Below are 10531 nucleotides of genomic sequence, written 5' to 3'. Positions count from 1 at the left end.
CATTCAGCAAGTTAGTTTCTTTTAATTCAAAGCATGCAGTGTTAGTTTTATTGCTTTCCTGATTAGTTTATTGAGCATGATTAGCCTTGCTTTCCAGCATGCAGTTTTATTCTTGTATATCATGTGTATGCAAATTTTAGTGTTTGCTATTGAATATGCATGAGTAGATTTATTTCCTAGTTTCAGTACTTTTGACATGAGCAGCTTTATATGTTTTCTTTTAAAGCATTCAGTTTCTAGTTCTTCTCGTATACATACACATTCGAGTTTTTGTGAGTTAGATAGCGCTTACTAAGCAATTTTGTTTATAGTTTGCATTTCCTCTTACTGCAGATACAGGAAAGGAAAAGTTTTAGCAAAGGAAGGCGACAAGGAGGTGTTCGATGATGTGTGATGCCAGGACTATGGGAGAGACTTGGGCATTTTTAAGTTTCCACGTTTTAGTGATTTAGAAATATTGGAGATTGTATTTTAAGTTCCATGTCATTTGAGATTATTTTTTTTAGTTTGCATGCTAAGATGAATTCAGTATAGTAAGTAAGTACTTTTGGTGTTTGACACTTATTTAACTGCGTGGGTGTTTGATATATGTTCCAGCCACCTGTGGCTGATGTATACTATATATGTATCTCATTTTATGGTCACCAGTACAGGGGAGATGCTGCTGAAATTTTTCGGCAGAAACTCCTCGTGGTTTTAATCATACCGGTTAAGTAGAGTTAGTAGTTAAGTAACGATCACCTTTAGAGAGTAGTATAGTAAGTAGGGTGGTCGTTACACACCATGACTGAGGGGACACCCATGAGGGATCATATCCTCAAGATGATGGCTCATTTGAATGAGATGGAAGTCCTTGGTGTAAAGAAATAGGTTGCTAAACACGCAAATGCGCAGTGGAAAAACCTATTTCCTCCATAAGATTCATGCGAAGGGAGAAAAAAAATATACTAAGTTTACATAGGAACATGAGATATTATACCTTTGTAGCATGTTGATGGACTCCCGACAGCTCGGATCACAACATGATCTCACGTTCGCGCCCCTATGGTATCCACACGAACAAGCGTCCATTTGTCTCACAAACTCACAAATGGAGATAGGTTGTGCTAGCAACCTTGAGAATGGATTTTCGGCCAAGAGAGGAGAAGAGCAAGGAGAATGAAGAGCTAAGCCAAAATGAAGAGAAAAACACTTAAATATTTTCATCCAATGAAAATACTTAATTAGCATTAATAGCCTTAATGAGCATTTACACTCCATTAAGGACCACACACTTGCAACTCCTCATTTCAAATTCAATTTCAAAAATTGAATCAAATGAATCATTGAATTTCGAAATTCAATGAATATCTCATTAATCCTCACTTGAGTCTAACTCAAGTATCCTCACTTGAGTCTAACTCAAGTCTAATTCACTTGAGTCTAACTCAAGTCTAATTCAATCGAGTCTTACTCAATTAATCTCATACAATTCAAATTCAATGAATCATATTTCATTAATTTGAATTGACTCCTTGAGTCTAGTTTGAATTGGGCTTAATCCAACAATTAGATCCAATTGAGTCTAACTCAATAAGTCCAATTCGGATAAGACTTAATCCAATGATTCATCATATGAACCCATCTCCAAATCTACTTGTTCTTTGTGTGTGACCCAATAGGTTCTTGTAATGTTGGCAATGTACCCAAATCAATATTTAGATACATAAGCAATGAGTGGCATCTAGCAAGGCATCATTGCTACCCAAGTGACGAGAAGGTCAAGATCCGACCTAACCTGTCCGTGGCTATTATCTTGTATGACTTGGTCCCTCTATCCTTGATATCTAGATTGATCAATGAGGCATAACCGTGTCATCCTCTTATTAACCTTTGTGTTTCTTGATCTCTAAGTAGACACACTCAATCAAATAAGCTCAATATCTCATATTGACTCATTTGAGCATGGTCATGCTTTCTTTGTGTCTTACTAATCAAGGGGCCTACAGATATCACTTCCGTCATATGGAAGGGATAGATCCCATCTACATCACTCACATCCCTTCGCATAATTCATTGCATACCCAGTGATCGACTTTATTGTGCACTTTGTTACAGGTGATGTTTGTCGATACCAAAGTACACAACTTCTTATGTAGGGAACCGTAGTGACTTCAGGTCTAAGGACTATTCATACCAATAGTCACATGAGAATGTTTATGATACTCATATAACGATCCATGAAACATTCTCATGGAGGGTCATTCAGTATATATTCTCTAATATATACCCATGTGTCAACCTGATATCTCATATCCATGACTTGTGAGATTAAGTCATCCGTCGACCTACATGCTAGTCTTAATGCATTAATATTGTCCTTGTATATTAATGCTCAACTAGGAATAGTTAAGAGTAGTGTTCTCTACAATATCTCACTATCAATTCAACCAATTGATATACTGTAGATAAGAATCTACTACCTAAGGACATTATTATACTTATTCAATTAGCACTGAACTGAAATAAATATAATAACCAACTATGCCTTTTATAAATAATGATATATGATACAAAATGAGCCCTTTACAATCATCTCATAATTGGTACTAGGGTTAATACTAACACTAGGAGCTGAAATCGATGGGGAAACCCAGGTCGATATTATTCTCCAAAAGCTACCCAAAAGTTTTGAGCAGTTCCGCCTGAATTAGAACATGAACAAAAGGGTTAATTCATTGGCGGAACTGTTGGTGCAAGGTGCACCAGAATCAAACCTGAGTTTTGATGTTGTCAAAGGTTCAAGTTAAGTCTTGTTATGATCTGATGATTTGACTAAGTGTGCAGATTATTTACTTAATCGGGAAAGCCCTAGTCATGACCAGACAGTAAAGTCCAAACAGGTTTGGAGGAGCTAACGTTTGGCAGGTAGGTTGATGTAAATAACTAGAGGAGCGACAGTGAGGTCGGGTTCCTGAAGGGAACAACCTAAGGTCGCTGATCCAACTGAAGAAACCGGGAAGGTTTCCAAGTTGAGATCAAGATAGTCCTAATTGTTATACTCATGCATATTACTACTCATGTATTATAACTGTGTTAACTTTGTTTTGCAGGAATATTATTGTTATATCGAACTAACTTTGTGTTGCAGAATCATATGACCCCTTGGACTTCAAATGGTCATAACTTTTGACTCAGAACTCATAATCAAGTTCTGTCAGTGGCCACGCGACCAGCACTCAGAAACCTTCAATATACCAAGGGTTCAGTCAACTGAACAGGAGGTTAACTCAACCGATCAAGGTATTTTATCAGTCGACCGAAAAATGGTTCGGTCGACCGAACATGCAAATTTGGCAAAACAGTTCAGGCTCACAAACATGGTATCACAGCATGATCAGTCGACCGAAAATGAGGTTCGGTCGACCGAACCAATAAAAGCATTAATGGAGCATTAAGTGTGAATCTCAGCGAGAAGGGAAATTCACCGTTCGGTCGACTGAACAAGGTTATCGGTCGACCGAACCATTAAAGATCAGTTAATGCTCGAAGATTAGATCTCAGTGAATCTTAGCACAGAAGGAATGGAGCGGGTTCGGTCGATCGAACCCAGGGATCGGTCGACCGAACATTGACGGTTCTTATAAAAGAGAGCTCGAGGTCCAGGGCTGGATAACACTGTTCGGGTTCGAAGTCAATCTCTGTGCTAGCTGCTATTGTTCGTGCTACTGCTCTACAACTCTTCTACACGCAAGCAAGTGCCGACCGAGCTTCAACTTTCACATACTGTCGGTATACTTTACTTTTGTATTGCACTTAAACTCATATAAGATAGTAGGCTTGTAACTATCTTATATTATTGTATTTTGTACGCATTACTTCTTTCTGAGGTTTTCGGGAAGAAGAATCTTAGTGGATTACTCATCGGTGCAGTCAAGGACTGCGAGCCTTCGAGTAGGAGTCGAGCTAGGCTCCGAACGAAGTAAAAAACCTTGTCTCTTTTCCTATTTCCGCTGCACGACTTTGGTTTCAAAAGGTTAAAAGAATAGTTTTTAAACGCGCGATATTCACCCCCCCCCCCTCTCTATCGCTTAAATCGATCTATCAATTGGTATCAGAGCCTGGTAGCTCTGAAATTACTTAACCATTTTTCGAGCAACTTTAAAAACTTTTTCTTTTTCTTTAAAAGTGTTTTCCTTAATTCTTAAATAATTTTTTTTTCTTCTTTATCTCACACTGCTAATCCCAAGACAAGAGTCTTGGAAATTATTTTTGTTTCTTAATTTTTTGGTGTAAGAACAAATGGCACAATCTGAGGGATATTCGACCGTGCGTCCTCCGCTATTCGATAGAAGCGATTTCCCATACTGGAAAAAGAGGATGGAAGTTTTTCTCAAGACAGACATTGATCAATGGCTCATTATCCGATGCAGCTACACATCACCAGTCAACAATCCAGAGGAATGGATAGAAGAAATAAAGAAGAAAGTACAAATCGATTCAAAGGCACTCAACATTTTACAATGTGGATTATCAAAAGAAGAATTAAAACGAGTCGGCCCCTTCGACAATGCAAAAGATTTATGGGATATGTTAGTCAAACTACATGAAGGGACAAATGATACAAAGGTAATAAAGCGTGATCTTTTATTAAATTCATTACTAAATATTAAAATGATAGATGGTGAGTCGGCAAGCCAACTACACATGAGGATTAAGGACATCCTCAATGGACTACATATCATCGGCCATCAACTTGAGAATCGTGATATCATCAGGTATGCACTTAACTCATTCCCTCGAAAATCCTTATGGGTATCTATTATAGATGCTTACAAAGTTACGAAGGATCTTTCCATTATTAAATTAGATGAACTATTTTATGAATTAACATTACATGAGAAGACTAACTTGAGTCAAACCAAGAAAGGGTTAGCTTTGTATGTAGGACCAAACAAGGAAGATAAGCCCCAAACAAAACCAGAACCAAAGCACTTGAGTCATATAGCATTTATGGCAAGGACAGAAGAGTCTGAATCCGAGTCTAAAGATAAGTACGAGTTAGAGTCCGACGACGAGTCCGAGATCGACATCGAGTCTGACAAAAGCCACGGATCGGAAGATCCAAATATGGTAACGATTTATTCTAAGTCTAATCTGCTTAAAGTAGTTAAGTGTTTGTTTAAAAAGTTATCAAAATCAGAAAAACAAAATAACTTGTTACTTAAGGAAATAGAACACCTTAAGCAACAAGTTAACTTGACTGATTCGACTAACCAAGTTCAAGTCGGAACTTCAACTCAAGTTGAAAAACTTGAGGATGAAAATTTTGACTTGAAGGGTCAAGTCGAGCAACTCAAGAAAACGTTGGAAAAGTTAGAAGTGGGATCCAAGTGTCTAAATATGGTACTTGAATCACAACGAGCCGTGTACAACAAATCAGGACTCGATTACAAACCCAAACAAACAAACAAATCATTTTTATCTTTAATCAGTCAAAATGCTAGAAGTCAAGCCCAAGCATGGGTTCAAACAAAACTTTTAACCAAACCAATTGAACCAAACCTATACTTAATCCCTAAGAGTCAAATCCATTACTTAGATAGACCTTATCTAAGATATGACTCAGGGGGAGCAAATAGTAAAACAATACAACCAACTTGATTAACCAAAATCAATACTTAGAATTAGGTTTATTTTCTGCTTAGAATGGTTAGATGAAAAAGGTTTACCAACCCTACAACATAGCATCGGAATGAATTGGGATGATAGTACGTCAAGAAAACTTTGTTGAAGGCATGTCTAGGCTGAATATGGAATTCTACCTGGAGCACTAGACTTAGTGGATTTGACCGAAGATACCCCAGTCAAACATGGGCTAGTTAGACCAAAATTTAGTATTATGTTTTTTGAGCAGGAACAGTTTGGAAAGCCTTCAGCAAGTGGTCTAATGATATTCAAGTAGGTCGTATGCCTCATCACTGAACTGAAAGTTTATCCTTAGGAAGTCTGCTTGATTAACCCAAAGCTAAGTTTGAATCTAACATGGGTTCAATAACCTTTTTCAAGTTCAATCTTAAAAAAATTAAATAATCAATTTAATTAAAAATTATTAAAAAATTAATTAAAAACTTAATTAAAATTATTTTTAAATTTTATTAAAAACTTAATTAAAATTATTTTTAAACTTAATTAAAATATTTTTAAACTTAATTAAAAATTATTTTAAAACTAAATTAAAATTATTTCAAAACTAAATTAAAATCATTTTAAAACTAAATTAAAATTATTTTAAAACTAAATTAAAATTATTTTAAAACTTAATTAAAATTATTTTAAAACTTAATTAAAATTATTTTAAAACTAAATTAAAATTATTTTTAAACTAAATAAAAATTATTTTAAAACTAAATTAAAATTATTTTTAAACTAAATTAAAATTATTTTAAAACTAAATTGAAATTATTTTAAAACTAAATTGAAATTATTTTAAACTTAATTAAAATTATTTTAAAACTAAATTAAAATTATTTTAAAACTTAATTGAAATTATTTTAAAACTAAATTAAAATTATTTTAAAACTAAATTAAAATTATTTAAAAACTTAATTAAAAAATTATTTTAAACTTAATTTAAAAATTATTTTTTTAATTATTTTTTTTTAAAAAACTTAAATTAAATAAAAACTTAATTAAATTATTTTAAAACTTAATTAAATTTCTTAAAAAGTTAATTAAATTTCTTTTAAAACTTTATTTAAATTTAATTATATTTTTTTTAAAAAAAACTTTGTTAAAACTTAAAATCTAAAACTTAAAGGAAAACTAAATCAACTCTAAATTTATAACTAAATGATTAATCAATTAATTAAACTTGAAATCACTAATTAATTAATTAATTCTCTTTAACAATTAATCTTGAAATTTCTAAACTAAAACATAAATTAATAAATAAATTTATTAATAATAATAATAAACTTAAATTAATTAAAACTTAACTTAACTAAATTCAAGGTTAATAAATTAATTCATTAGAACTTAAACTAAAATTTAATTTAAATCGTAAAAATATAAACTTAAACTAAAACTTAAAGTAAAAAAAAAAACTTACACAACATAAAATTTAATTAATCTAGACCTAAATTCAATACTAAAGTTTAAAACTTAATTCAAACTTAATTAAATTAACACTTAATCATCTCAAAATTAAACTCTAACTTAAAATGATAATAATTTTTTTTTAAAAGAGTTATAACTAATATAAAAATTATAATCAAATTAATTATGTTCGCTAACTTGATCAATTAATCAAATTATTTTAAATCAAATTAATTATTTTATAATTAAAGTTAAATTATGTTAACTAACTTGATCAATTAATCTAATAAATAAATGAATCAATTTGTAAACCTAAATTAATTATGTTTTAAATAATTAATTAAAAATAAAAGATAAAGTAATCCTTAATTAATTAATTCTAAATAATTATACAATAAATTAGAAATTAAATAAATCAATAAATTTTTAATCTCAAACCTAATTTATTTTAATTAAAACAATAATTAAATCTTTAATTAAATTAACTTTAAACTTTAAGCATAAATTAAACTTTAATTAAGTATTAATTTAACCTAATTACCTAAATAATTTGAATCATCTCACACAACTATAGGTTTATTTAGTTTGATAACTTAGAAATGGTGAGATTAATTAATTAAATTAAAAACTATTCCAAAATTTTGATCTAACATATATTTTTCATATCCCGCTTGGACCTTAGGATTATTTAATTAAGTGGAGCCTTAACATCATTTAAAAACCAATCTTTCCTAGATTTTTTTTTTAAAAAAAATATTCATGTTTTCAAAACTTATTGGTTTAATATTTCTTTTAGACTAATGGATTTTTAAAATTCTTTTTCCAACATATTTCAAAAATTATACACTTATTTTCTTGAAAAAATATAAATGTTCTTAATTAGAATATTTTGCTTCAGCCTTTCTAAACCTAACTCTTGAATCAACGTTTTTTTTTTAAAAAAAAAATTCTAAAGATTAATTTCAAAACTTAGTTTACTATTTTCTCTTATAAAATTTTCTAAAGTTTTCCTTAGAAAATTTTTCTATCAAATCATAAAATTTATACTTTCTTATTTTTTAACTTACACTTATTCATGAAATTTTTAAGTTGTTCTAAAAACATTTTAAAAATTTTAACTTAATTCTATTAAGTTTTTATGAAAATATTTTATGAAGTTTTTTTAAAAAAAATACTATTATTTTCAAAATCACATAACTTCTAACTTATACTTAGAGAATCTTGATTTTTTTTTAAAAAAAAAACAAATACTTTTTCTAACTCAAACTCTTAATTTTTTCTCTTGATTTATTTTAAATATGTTGGTTAGTATTACCCCTATTTTTGATATGTGTCAAAGGGGGAGAGATAGTAAATTTAGGGAGAGTTATTAACCCCAGGGGGAGAGTTAAATGTTTGTTTACTTAACTCTGTATATTTTAAACTTAACTGTGAACCTTGGTTGCCAAATATCAAAAAGGGGGAGATTGTTGGTGCAAGGTGCACCAGAATCAAACCTGAGTTTTGATGTTGTCAAAGGTTCAAGTTAAGTCTTGTTATGATCTAATGATTTGGCTAAGTGTGCAGGTTATTTACTCAATCGGGAAAGCCCTAGTCATGACCAGACAGTAAAGTCCAAACAGCTCTGGAGGACCTAACATTTGACAGGTAGGTTGAGGTAAATAACTGGAGGAGCGATAGTGAGGTCGGGTTCCTGAAGGGAACAACCTAAGGTCGTTGATCCAACTGAAGAAACTGGGAAGGTTTCCAAGTTGAGATCAAGACAGTCCTAACTATTATACTATGCATATTACTACTCATGTATTATAACTGTGCTAACTTTGTTTTGCAGGAATATTATTGTTATATCGAACTAACTTTGTATTGCAGAATCATATGACCCCTTGGACTTCAAATGGTCATAACTTTTGACTCAGAACTCAGAATCAGGCTCTGTCAGTGGTCACGCGACCATCACTCAGAAACCTTCAATTTACCAAGGGTTCAGTAGACTGAACAGGAGGATCAGTCGACTGATCAAGGTATTTTATCAGTCGACCGAAAAAATGTTCGGTCGAACGAACAGGTAAATTTCACAAAATAGTTCAGGCTCGCAAACATGGTATCACAGCATGATCAGTCAACCGAAAATGAGGTTCAGTCGACCGAACCAATAAAAGCATTAATGGAGCATTATGTGCGAATCTCGGCGAGAAGGGAAATTCACCGTTCGGTCGACCGAACAAGGTTATCGGTCGACCGAACCATTAAAGATCAGTTAATGCTTGAAGATAAAATCTCAGTGAATCTCAATACAGAAGGAATGGAGCGGGTTCGGTCGACCGAACCCAGGGACCGGACGACCGAATGTTGACGGTTCTATAAAAGAGAGCTCGAGGTCCAGGGCTGGATAACACTGTTCGAGTTCAAAGTCAATCTCTGTGCTAGCTGCTATTGTTCGTGCTACTGCTCTACAACTCTTCTACATGAAAGCAAGTGCCGACCGAGCTTCAACTTTCACATACTGTCGGTATACTTTACTTTTGTATTGCACTTAAACGCATATAAGATAGTAGGCTTGTAACTATCTTATATTATTGTATTTTGTACGCATTACTTCTTTCCGAGGTTTTCGGGAAGAAGAATCTTAGTGGATTGCTCATCGATGCAGTCAAGGACTGCGAGCCTTCAAGTAGGAGTCGAGCTAGGCTCCGAACAAAGTAAAAAACCTTGTCTCTTTTCCTATTTCCGCTGCACGACTTTGGTTTCAAAAGATCAAAAGAATAGTTTTTAAACGCTCGATATTCACCCCCCCCCCCCTCTATCGCTTAAATCGATTGATCCTATCTGAGAAGCTTAACAAAACGGAGAGCTAGAAGGAAAAAACCTACTGCCTTGATGAAGAATAATACCTGACTGAATGCCAATCTGAGAAACCCAAAGCGGATTGGGGAGAGTAGAATCACAGAATGCCTTCCTGGTGCAAAGCCCCAATGGCGAGAAGGAAATCCAACAGAAGAAAACGCATATCCGGAGCTTTCAAGGTTTCCTGCGCATAAGAGACCGACCAACACTATCGTCAGTGACCTAAGACCAGGGTGGTAATCCCTGGCTTGGCCCTCCGACGCTCAAGTCAGTGATCTCTCTCAGTGTGGAAGGAGGAAGAAGAAGAAGAAGATGAGCAGTAGTTGATAATTAGGGTTATGAGTGTGCACAATGATGTGAACTTACCTTGCCAACGGAGAGGATTCCCCCTTTTATACCACTTCATATAACCTCCGTAGTCATGACATGGACCCCGGTTTGTTAGAGTTTGTTATGAGATGACGTAAACTGTATACTTATGGTAAATGACTTTTAAGGAATCTTTTTTGTACCCTAGATGTACCTTCTTTGTTGTCTAATACCTGCAAAATAGTATAAAAACACCTTTCCTGCCAAACATATAACACCTGTTATACAATCACATACAAAT

Source organism: Zingiber officinale, chromosome 9A (genome assembly GCF_018446385.1).
Source record: "Zingiber officinale cultivar Zhangliang chromosome 9A, Zo_v1.1, whole genome shotgun sequence".
Lineage (NCBI taxonomy): Eukaryota > Viridiplantae > Streptophyta > Magnoliopsida > Zingiberales > Zingiberaceae > Zingiber > Zingiber officinale.
This window is presented reverse-complemented; position numbering follows the sequence as displayed.